The sequence below is a fragment of the Pogonomyrmex barbatus genome, unplaced genomic scaffold, assembly GCF_055798465.1.
Source record: "Pogonomyrmex barbatus isolate J1 unplaced genomic scaffold, ASM5579846v1 scaffold10, whole genome shotgun sequence".
Taxonomy (NCBI): Eukaryota; Metazoa; Arthropoda; class Insecta; order Hymenoptera; family Formicidae; genus Pogonomyrmex; species Pogonomyrmex barbatus.
The window spans coordinates 4,933,997-4,945,766 of NW_028297099.1; the positions used below are offsets into that span (position 1 = coordinate 4,933,997).

At 41.8% G+C, this 11,770-nt stretch overlaps 1 long non-coding RNA gene across 1 annotated transcript; it reads left to right on the plus strand.

Moving 5' to 3' along the window:
- Positions 1–376: 376 nt before the first annotated feature.
- On the plus strand, positions 377–5,548 carry LOC148937882 (uncharacterized). Its single transcript, XR_016137868.1, has 2 exons — positions 377–1,100; positions 1,143–5,548. It is a non-coding gene; the product is annotated as an uncharacterized LOC148937882 (long non-coding RNA).
- The last annotated feature ends 6,222 nt before the right edge of the window (positions 5,549–11,770 follow it).

Below are 11,770 nucleotides of genomic sequence, written 5' to 3' on the forward strand. Positions count from 1 at the left end.
CTAGTTTGATTAATGTGCAACTCTGTCGCTTATTAAGAAGTTGTAATTTTTATTTCACAGTGCGAACCGTTTCAATTTTTATATACGTAGCAGTCTGAAACAATGAATGAATGGTATTCACGGCAGAATCTTATCTTATTAGCATTCCATCGGTTTCTAAAGGACGTCGTTCGCCCTGTTGCGACTTGTTTCGCGATTTATAAGAAAAAAACGAGAGAAAAAAGGAAAGGAGACGAGTGAAGAGCATCGCGGGAACAAAGAGGGGAAGAAAGACAAGGTGGACAGAGAGGCAACGGGTCCGCGTAATATAATTCCGTAAGTTTATGACTGGCCCGAAGGGAACGATGGCGGTTTGCATATAACCAGGGGTAAGTTCGCTGCGGGGTAAAGGAGCAAAGAAGAGGATAGGAGAGAGATCACGGAAAGAGATGGAGAAAGAGGGGAAAACGGAGGGAGAGAGGCCGGTTGGTTGGCCGTATTTCTTGTCTGGTGAGCTTTACGGTGCCGGGCTCTGCGTTATGACCGCCGAATGGATTATCATTTCTCTCTCTCCTTCTCTGTCCCTCTTTTTCTCCGCCAACCTCCCTTACCGTCTCCGGTCTTCCTCCGGTCGCTTCTCTGTATCCTGCAAGGAAGCTCACCCCGGCCGAGTCCTTTTCTCTGCAAAGACATGCAAAGTAGAACGGTGGAATTCGACGTGAGAGAAAAGGAGAAACGGGGGAGCGAATAAGAAGGAAAAAGAGAAAGCGAGCACGAGAAAATTCTCCTCTTTCCGAAGCTTCTTCCCGGGAACGTTGTTACCAACACGGTTCCGAGTCTTCCCGTTGTATATGAGACCGGGAGATAGGTGGATGGTCGCGCGGCGGGACGGGAGACTGGTTGGAAGGAAAAACGAGAGAGAGAGAGAGAGAGAGAGAGAGAGAGAAAGAAAGCGACAGCGGGAGAAAAGAGAGCACCGATATATACAACGACGAAAGGGGTCAGAGGGCTGGTCTACACCGCGGATATGTACACCAACGTGGCAGGTATATCGACGGTACGTATGTACGTGCATATACATAGTCGTAGATGCGGAGGATCACGCGTGTGCACGCGCACACGTGCGCGCCAGTACGTGAGTAGGTTCTACCACCCGCGCACAGACGGGACCGGCGGGGTCTCGTCTTATGTTGCACAACATTGGCCGCCATCATTGGAACAAGCCGGGTGGAATTAATTTGAATGTTTTTTGAGCGGCGCACGGCCCGGGGGCCTCCGTCTCGCAAGAAGCGTTGTCGACCATCTCCCCGAGCCGCGCCACCACCTACCGCCGCCGCTTTTCTCAACCCCCGCGTCGCTTTCTGCTCCGCCGCGACCCGCCATGGCACCCATGGCTCGTAAATATACACCGATATCGCGTCCGTACTCTCCAAGAATACCGCAATTTATCTTTCCCTGCGCCGATCCGCGGGAATCTCGTTTTATTGGCCGACGACGCGAGTATCCCCGGTTGCGCGCACGATCGCTCGATGGAATTCCGGCTGATGGAACAGCGTCGTATTTGCTTCCTCCTTCGAACAGTTTCCTTCTTCGGACGATTCAATGGGGATGAATAGAAAGTAGATCGAAGGACTGCGGTTTATTATTTTATTAAGCGAACGCGCGATCGCGAATGTAAATTGGACTTATTTATATTTTTCACGATCTTTCCTTTCAATATGCAATTTTATCTGTACATTTCTTATTTAATAATCTCACTGTTAACATCACATTTTCTTTTTGCTACTGCATCTATAAAAGTTATATATGTAGGCTGTATGTAAACTAGATCAAATGATGCTAAGTATAGCATAGGTCGTATAGGGAAGCAAGGGAAATAAACACATTTATCACGGCCGCTATATAATAGCGTAAATAATGGAAGTATTTAAAGTAAAGTAAAGTAAGTCTATTCTCTTATATTAATTCTATAATATTTATCAAGACTTATCTATTACTACTTGCACTCATTGAATCGTTCAAAAGATAAAAAAATTAATATTTTCACACAGGAGTTAATGTTTTGACACAACATTCATGATTTAATTTTATTTAAAAAATTTATATTTGTATGATGATTACCCAAATGCTGTTAAGAATAAAATACCATATCGAGAAGATAAAATTTAACACACTTTCTGAAGAAGCATGTCCCATGTTTCCTTCAAGATGCGCGAGATGTCTCGCGAGGTAATAAAGGAATCATATCGAATGGCATCGCGACACTCGACTGCACGAATGCCGTGCACTATTCGCGAATTTATCTCCTCTCTTTCTCATTCTCTCGCTCTCTCGTTCCAATGCGCACTCTCGCGGTTTCGCGCTCGGCCACCACCGGCGTCGCACCCCAGGGTGAGCACACACGGCTATACGGGTTTATGTACCAGAAGTGATGGGTACATTTGTTCGTTATTTCGTCGTGTTTTTGTTTTTACCGGGACTTTATTTACGACCGGATAGCGGAGCCACAAATATGCGACGAGATCGGCTGACGCGTTTTGTTCGTCGGCGCACGTATGTACACTTGCACCTACGTTCGTTCGTTCGTCCGTCTGTCTATCTGTTTGCGGATCCATTCGTTTGTTCGTTTATTCCTTCGTTCAATAGTATCATTTCGCGGCGCTTTTATATCTACTATAATTTGCGGGGGTGGCGGCGACGTTGTCATCCTACCATTTTACCATACATGTGTCGCATCACGCGAACCGCGAGTAATGATAATGAACTCCGGACCACCGGCTGATGGCTGATTTACACTCGCCATTCTTCTTCATTTTTTTGTACCGTTAGTCCTTTTTTTATCGACGATTTTTTGGCAGAGGGGAAACGAAAAAGTTTCAGTGTCGCGTTAGAGTTCGCGCTCCCGTTTGTAATCAATTTTCAATTTGGTCGTATTACTCGAGACGATTATTAAATTGAGGTAACAGGGCGCTTATTAGTAACTTTTAATACTGGTTCATGAAACCATGGGGTAGAGGGGTTGCTCTTCCATTAATATTGCGAGCGATTGTCAATAAATATTGATTTCTTTTAGGGAGAAATGTTTATTTTTAATTTATTGAAATACTGTTTTAAAATTATTTTAAATAGTAAATACGTATCGCGTAATAAGAGTAAAAGAAAGAATGTGATTCTCTTGAGTAAAATTCATTATCAGATTTGTCGTGAACTTGAAAAACCAAGCCACCTTTCTCGCAGCGTATCTGCCACTCTCACGCACGAGTGCGCACGAAAGACGCCAATTTTTTTGCTCTCGAAACTTTCAGGAACGTAGTCGCCGCGTGATGTGGCGAGGCCGGGGTGGTTTCGCATAATAAATCTAGGAGATATTTGTTAGGGTAGATAGAAAGCATTTGTCTATGTTAAGGGGATAGAAAGGGCGCCGACAACACGGACACCTCCATCTATCAGCGACTCCAGCAAACACATCAATCCACGACTCACGCCACGATGGACAATTTTAAGGGTGAGATAAAAATAAATGTCGATCGGTCGAACCGATCGCCTTTTCCAAATGCCGATCATTTTTCATGCGATCTCAGAGATCCAATGTGGAAGATCGAGATATTATTATATATTATTCTTACATTAAAGAAAAAAAGAATGTAATAAAAATAGTAGTGTGATTTCTAATAAAGTCATATTACTATTTAATTTATTATTTCGATTTCGCGCATAAATTATATTTGTCATAATAATTTCAATCTTTTCATAATTTCCCTATTTTGAAAATGCAAAATGCAAAAGAGCTATTGCAAACATTTTTTTCTGCCTTTTAATAGAAAATTTAATATAAAAACTTGATATTTTTGGAATTGACATTATGGAAATAATAATGCCATTTGGCGTATATCAAGTTAGAGTTTGGTTGTAGGTCGCTGGTCGTTTTGACCACGAAACCATGGACAATAGGCAATTTCGCATTTCAGGGGACGGTATAGGTAGTCACTATGATCAGCATGTAATTAGGCGGCGGTACGTGGTAGACACGTGCGGACAATTCATCAGGGGGCTTTTCCCCTCAGCGATGTTCGATCTACACCATGCCATTTACGGGTGTTACAAGCACGCGGCATTTTGCGTAAGTTACCTAATATTAATGCCACGATTTCACAATTGGCAAAGCGTTAGTTACACCCCACTGCGTCTATAAGCGGCGAGAAAAGTGCAATAATGTCAAGCAATAAAAAGAAAAGACAAACATGTTTAATAAAATTAAAAATGCAAGTAATGCAACAATCAAAATTAAATATGATGAAACGAGTAATATTATCCTGCGATTTTTAAAATCATGAATGTATTATTTCGAAGATGACACATTTATTATTGTTATTTTTTAATATCTGCTCTTAATTTAGCATATTGCAATTAAATAATTCATAATCAGCGTAGATTTTTTTTTACAAATTTATTGCACATAGTTTATTTTAAAAAACACATTAATAATTATGCAACAAATAAAAAACAGCTTACATCATTTATATGCTAGCAAGGCATTCAATATAATTAAAATTTATCTCGGTATCTGAATGGTGAATTTTTCAGAATTTACGGTAAAACCATTGTCTTCTATGCTTCTTTTCATGCAGCATGCAGTTTTCTTAAACTAGGCCATTTTATATGTAATATCCAGCAAATAAGTACATGCATGCTCTTGAGATGTGCGTGTAGGTAATCTCTTACTGCCTGCAGTGGCGACTGGTTGCTATAGAGATATCTAGCGTAGGGGTTACAATGGCGGTAAAAAAACATAGAAAATAAAAAAGGAAAACTGACTTACTTAGGAAGGCAAAATATTAAAAATATTAAAAATATTTCTATTGGCACAATATATTCTAATTTTAAAACTTTAAATCTTTTAATCTTTGCGTAATGAAAATTTTTAATCTTTGCATAATGGATGCAATAGAATTTTTCTAGCTTGCCATCTTTATTAATATGAGACATTTATATAAAATATCATTATTGCGGTATCACGAAATGTAAACAGAATAACTAGAGTATTTATTATTAATACTTTAAATAAATGATGAGTATATCTAATCAGCGAAGCAAAAAAACGTTCGTACGTAACCTAAGCAACCTCGTCCCTTCGCAAGCGATCTCGATTGTCCCTTCGAAATGGCTCACTCACGCAAAGTTACCGGCACTCGCTGTCACTTATCGATGGTCTCGTTACGATAGCTTTGTTGGCAACATTAGACAAAGTCTACGCAGTTCAGCCTCGCTTGCTCTTTCAAGACCCTCTCGTTACTTTCTCTTCTTTCTCATCAGTGTCGTCACCAACCCGCTGACTCGTCGCTGTCCCTTTCGTGTTCACGTCGTTGCCTCTTACGCGTGCTAACCCTTTCGCACCGGAGATATTAAAATGCCACGAGTACTCATGGAATGCCATGAGCTAACTTGCCCTCGAAAGATTAGCTTACGACCTACAGGATGTCGCGTGTTCTTCTTTTCTCGAAGAAGTTAGAAATATGCTACGACGACATAATACCATGACAAAAATAAACTTTAAGTGATTTGCAAATAATGTTATCTATAATCTATAATTTAATAGATAAAAATAAATAAAAAAGAAAAAGTTTAAATGTGATACTAACGTATATCATATAACAAAGGATTATATAATATATTTTTGCTATATTTGTATCTGATATATTAATATATTCTATATATCAATATAATGTATCGATATATTTAAAATAATAGAAAAGAATAACATAGATAAAAAAATTTTCTTAAATTTCTGTACTTTTTTAAATATATACAATTCATGTATAATATTCACAATTATTATATATAGAATTAGTATGATCTTTCAGCGAATAAATTGTGATAATGATATTATTCATTATTAACATACATTATTAACATTATTTATTATTAGCTTTGCGAAATAATAGTAGAACGTATTATATATCGTTAAATAATCTTAGTATTGCGTCAATCTAAAGTTACTATCGTTTAAGAAGATTTTGAAGCTGCGTACTTCCCACACGGCTTTTCCTGTGGACTACTCGTTTCTCTTCCCTCCGACGATGCACCGTCTCACGGAAAACCAAAATAATTCGATTAAAGAATTTCCATTAATTTAGGAAATACGAATAGATACATATTTATGATTCGATCGTGTCTTCGTGCAGGAAATTTGAATCGAGTGAACAGAGTGCTTTCGGACTTTAGTCTAAGAAGTAACTGCCGACTTTTATTGCTACGCAATGACTAAAACGACAACCACAACGACGATAAAAGTTAGCGAATCTCCATAAGATTTTTTTTATGTAATCGAATTATTCGATAAACCGAAGCTTGAAAAGAATATTGCGTTACAGAATGAACGGGCATGCAAAGTTTCCGCGCGACTGCTATTTTCGGGAGTTGGTGGGTCAAAGAACTGCACTTCCGAAGTATCAATTCGATTATTCGATGGTGCACTTTCGAAACAGTAGTTTAATATTATCATGATAATGATAACAGTATAGTCAAAGCAACTTGTAAAAGATATCAGCATTGTTTCACAGAAAAAAAGGAAATAAAAAAAGAGTTATCTTCTTTAAAGTTTTCTTTAAAATATTTGTACTCTAGTATCTTCATCTTCTACTGTTTGTCGACATTATAATAAGGAAAACTCTCGTGTTACTCAACGGCCGAAAGTACGAACATGCGATTAATTACTCTCCTCTGCATGCTGTCGCAAAGAAATATAAATGAGCGACGCCTTAGAAACGACGGTGCTGAAATTGCGAGAGGAATGATGCTAGCGTTCACTGTGCGCCTCCACTTCCTTTAAAGGGTTCCAGTCCCCCTCCCTCCTTCTCCGCGTTCTTTCCGGTCTTACCCTTGCTTTCTCCGCCTCCTTTACTCGCTTGCACCGGGTTAGAGGTAGAACGGATATGAAGTATCTCGGCAGAACGCGAACAGAGAGAAAGAGAAAGAAAGAGAAAAGAAGGAGCCAAGGGTGAAAGGATAAAAAAGGAAGACATTGCATCGCGCGGGACGAAAACTCCGAGGAAAGGGGAAGCGAATAAAGGAACGAGGACACGAGGAGAGAAGATGCTCCGTGCGGGATGGCGACGGTTGGATTTCATTTCGTCTTGTCGCTTTGATGTCCCTGATGCGTGCCGCTGGCCCGCTTCTGCCTTTTTAACAAACTCATCTCCTCGGCGACCCTTAATCTCCGCCCTTCGGTCTGTTCCGGTACCCATCTTTATTTCTGTGCCCCTCTACAGTGCTCGTCTATTTAACCACACGCAGCGAAAACGTGTGTGTGTGTGTGTGTGTGTGTGTGTGTGTGTGTGTGTGTGGGGGGGGGGGTGGGTGTGTGTGTGTGGTGTGTGTGTGGGTGTGTGTGTGTGTGTGTGTGTGTGTGTGTGTGTGTGTGTGTGTGTGGTGTGTGTGTGTGTGTGTGTGTGTGTGTGTGTGAGAAAATGCAGGTATACGAGATCTCCACAAATTGTCGCCGAATATTTGAAAATGGCGACCGTTTACACATTCTTGCGGTCGCGATGAAAGCAATTTGCGATGAATTCTTTGCACTTAATTCTAGTCATTTTATCACAGACAATGCCACGTAATAATGCGTGATCTGTAAGTGGCTTGACCTAATTTTTAGTCACTTTATGCAAAAAGACATTTGCAACGAAACTGGCTTCTTGAAAGATTGTCATTAAGGAAATGTACGGCGGTACAAAGTTCAAATAAAATACTCGAGAAAACTACTTGGCATAATACCGTAGAGAATATTCACGAGATTAATGTAAACATGTGCTTCACTTAGAAAATTGTGTTACAAAATAAATGTTGGCTACTACTGAAAGAAACCTATTCTACTCAAAGAAACCTATTTCTAAGCATATAATTACTGATTTCTTGTTGTAATTGAGTTTCGCCTGGCCGATTTAATGTCACCTATTCAAAAGACCGTCATTATGAGACTTTATTATTTCATAATGATCAACATCCCTCTGACTAGAGAATCGTTCGCAGAAAGGGGTCGCGAGCTCATGAAAATTAAGTGATTCCCCTTGCTAGAGTATCCCCCATATCCCAATGTCGATGGTCGCCTTAGTTCGTTGCGGCTCGTCGACGGCTATTACGCGGTGGAAGGGACGAACGTAAAGTTATGTTTCAGTACGGTAGATTATGTCGCGGAACGACATCGCCTATAGACATAAGTCATATCGTGGGAGGAGAAGAAGTGTCATAAAAAGGGGTAAACGAAGGGTGCGACGAAAACGTGGGTAGGAAAGCGTGGTGATATACCAAGCGAAAAAGAAAAAAGGGACAGGGGGCCCTTTTTCGATCCTGTGGGAGAAGCCGCGTGTTGCTCGTACTATCAGCACGTTATTAGTATTGAGGTGAGACCGTTTTCTAGGACCATCGATACGTGCGCAGGGGTGGTCGGCCAAGGGGTTGGACATAGCGAGCCGAGGGTGGTCGTGAAGGCGAAAGGGGGTTGTAGTTTAGCGTGGCTGATGCGTGGCCGCTTCTGCACGCAACGGGGGGCCTCGTTAGGGCAAGGAATGATGGCACGCACCCGCGTTCCCCAGGGTCTTTTTCTCGTCCTCCGACAATGGTTATAGTCTCACGGTCGTTACCATGTTACAACCACCTTCTGATTCGATGTTTCGTAACGCTCGCGTCGACTGCGCTGGAAATGGGCGTCTTACGTTCTTGGGAGAAATGATTATCTTTACATATCTAAAGACATTATTTCCTAATAGGATAATAAAAAGATTTTTTATAGCCATTATTGTTAATTCAATAAAAAACCATGTTTCATCAAACTGATAAAATGTCAAATTTTTATGATGTCATATAATTTTAATTAGCCTCTAAATTATTTTTATGCAATGATAAAACAACGATGCCCTGACTTTGCGCTGCTATAAGTCTTTTCGGCTTCTTTCGCGTACTCACACTCGTAATCGCGGGATAACATCTGTTTTACAGCGTTAAATTCGAGTCCGCGCGTAGAATAGCAATCGGCACTGAACGAGGAACGAGGTAGGCGTCTGCATGCTCCCTAAATCAAAAAATTCAATCCCCTCGAAAACACAGATCCAACAATACTGGCGAGCAGCCGGGTATCCGGTATTTCGCGGAGATCCCATGGACCGGCATCAATCCGGGTTATACGTGCTCGTAACGTGTCTACCTTCCTACCGTCCGACGGCGTACATCTACATACACTCGATAACCCAAATAACGAGTTTCCAGAGAGTTTCCAGAGAGAAGCAAACAGAGAACTATCCTACTCTATAATACACAAAATGCAATGTAAAGATCTATATGGGATATATGGGATTCGTCAATTTGACTTCACGACAATTGTATCTAACATATTGCGATATGATATTCAAGCAGATAAATATTGGTAATAGTAAATGCTGTTATTATTAATTGCACAATTATATATCAAAATTATAAATTATTGTGATTAAAAATACATAAATATAATACAATAAAGTAATATAAAATAATTGAATTTTAAGTAAAGAAGTTTTTGTTAATTTGTTTATATTCTTAAAACAGAGGAAATAAAAAATGGAATTAACATTGCGGAAAATCAAAAAAAAGTATCGAGCAAGCTGATTAACATTTCTCCTGCAGCAGTTTTCATATGTTTAGAGACTGATCGCTTCGTTCTATTTTATCGGAGATCTTCTAATCTTTATGTTACCTATATATGCGAATACATACGTGTTAGGTAAAATTTGTATGTATTCACGCAGATACGAGATCCGTAGGGACGTGATATCGGCATCTAGTCCATCCGTCCGTCCATTCGTCTCGCATGGATCTCCGGATCTACGTTTCTCCCTCCCTCCCTCCCTCTCTCTCTCTCTCTCTCTCTCTCTCTGCTGGAAGCATAGTGAGATCTATCGGAGAGGATCGGCGCCGGAGAGGATTGTACGCGAGGAAACGCGACGACGGCAGTGGATTCGGTTGTACGTAGGCAGGCACAGGCACAGTAGCGTTCGTGGACGGCCGGGCTCTCTGCCTGTTAGGCCGTTTGGCTGCCTTGCTGCCTGACTGGCGGGATGGCTGGCTATCGAGCGACGCCGATGCAATTCCAATTCCTGGCTGTCAGCGGCAGAGCTGCGGGAGACGCGTCCATTCGTGATCAGCCTCCCGTGAAATCCCGTGCCTCCCCCTCCCCTCGACTCACCCCGAAACGAAATCCGGTCTCTCGCTCTCTCTGCCTCTCCCTCTTTCTCTCTCGCCATCGTTCGCCCTGCTCGTTTCTCTTTCCAACCCCATGTCTTCCTTTCGCTCTGATCCCCGTCAACCGCCTCCAACCTCCCGCCCTCCATCCACGTTTCCCGTCGAACATCGAGTCCCCTTTTGCCCTCCTCCTCTCCCTCTTTGCAGCCGTTTCTACTGTGTTAATGCGTCAAATGCGTAGCCCTCTCGCGACTTCGATTTAACCGATCGTCCAAAGGCTCAGAGATGTATCGGATGAACTTTACTCTCCCAAATTAGGCCGTAAGGTTGCCGAATTTGCGAATATGTTTAGTAAATTTATAATTCACCTTTCATAACTCTTAAGAAAGATTAAGTAAATTCTTTAATTTAAATTAATTCTAAATATTCAATTTTTGTACTGGAACAACTCGTAAAGGGAGAATCTACACAACATAAATTTCTATTTTGTACGCGAGCACGCATGTGTGTATCACTTTGTCATACCATGTTCCTACGTGACAAAAGTTCGAGTGACGGCGACAGAGCAGAAAATTTATCAGCGTAAGTTGGAATTTATCGTCGCGATGCTCTATATAAACTGGTCGAGAGATCGATGGATCGACAGATAGGATGCGCCAAAAGGAAAGATAAATTGTCGCCGTAGAGAACGTATGTACATACGTATTGTAAACGCGTCTCCTTCTTGCGTTACACCTACATCTATATTGTATCTATATCTGTGTATATATATATATATATATATATATATATCTCCTCGTCGTCTCTAGATTCTTCTCGCCGGAACGTGTGTAAGAGCTCGGTCTACGAGGAAAAGTAAGACAAGAAATATAGCGATGGCGAGAGGAAAGCCGGGATAGCGGGAGGGACAGGAGGTAGCGCTGGAAGATGGTGAAAGGCGGGGAAAGAGAGACGCCCCTAACACACAACACAATCCGGCGGCTTCGTCTGCTTCGATGGATTTTAAAAGATCCCCGAGATTATTACTTTTTCCTTTTCTTTCATTTTCATTCTTCTATTATTATTTCAGAGAAGCGAATGGGTGCGCGCTCGCGCCCATCCGCGCGGGTGTGTGCGTTCACCACGTGTGCACCACGCCGTGTACGTGTCTACGTCTACGCGTGTACATGCCTCTGTACGTGTTCGTTCGTCCCAGGTTGAGCTAGGCCGGGCTTGGGTTGGGTTGGATGCGTGGAAACCATGGACGACTTTGGGTAGGCTCGTTGGTTTCCCGCCGCGACTATCGGCGCGTATTGAAGCTCATCGTCACGGAAGTAACGTCGGGACAACGGCAGCGGCCTGAACGGGAGTGACGACAGAGACGAGGAGAATCGAGCGACAAAAAGAGAACGGGATAGAATGATAACGGCGAAAGGAAGAGAGAGAGAGGCCGAATTGAGATTGAAGAGGGATGATTCTAAAGTAAGAGAGACCGCACCATATGGATTGCGGTTCTTTGCCATCAGTGTTCTCCGCGTTCGCGCGTCTTTACTTCTGTTTTATGTTGACGATCCACAGCTTTTTCCGCCTTCGCGTTGACGAAGGG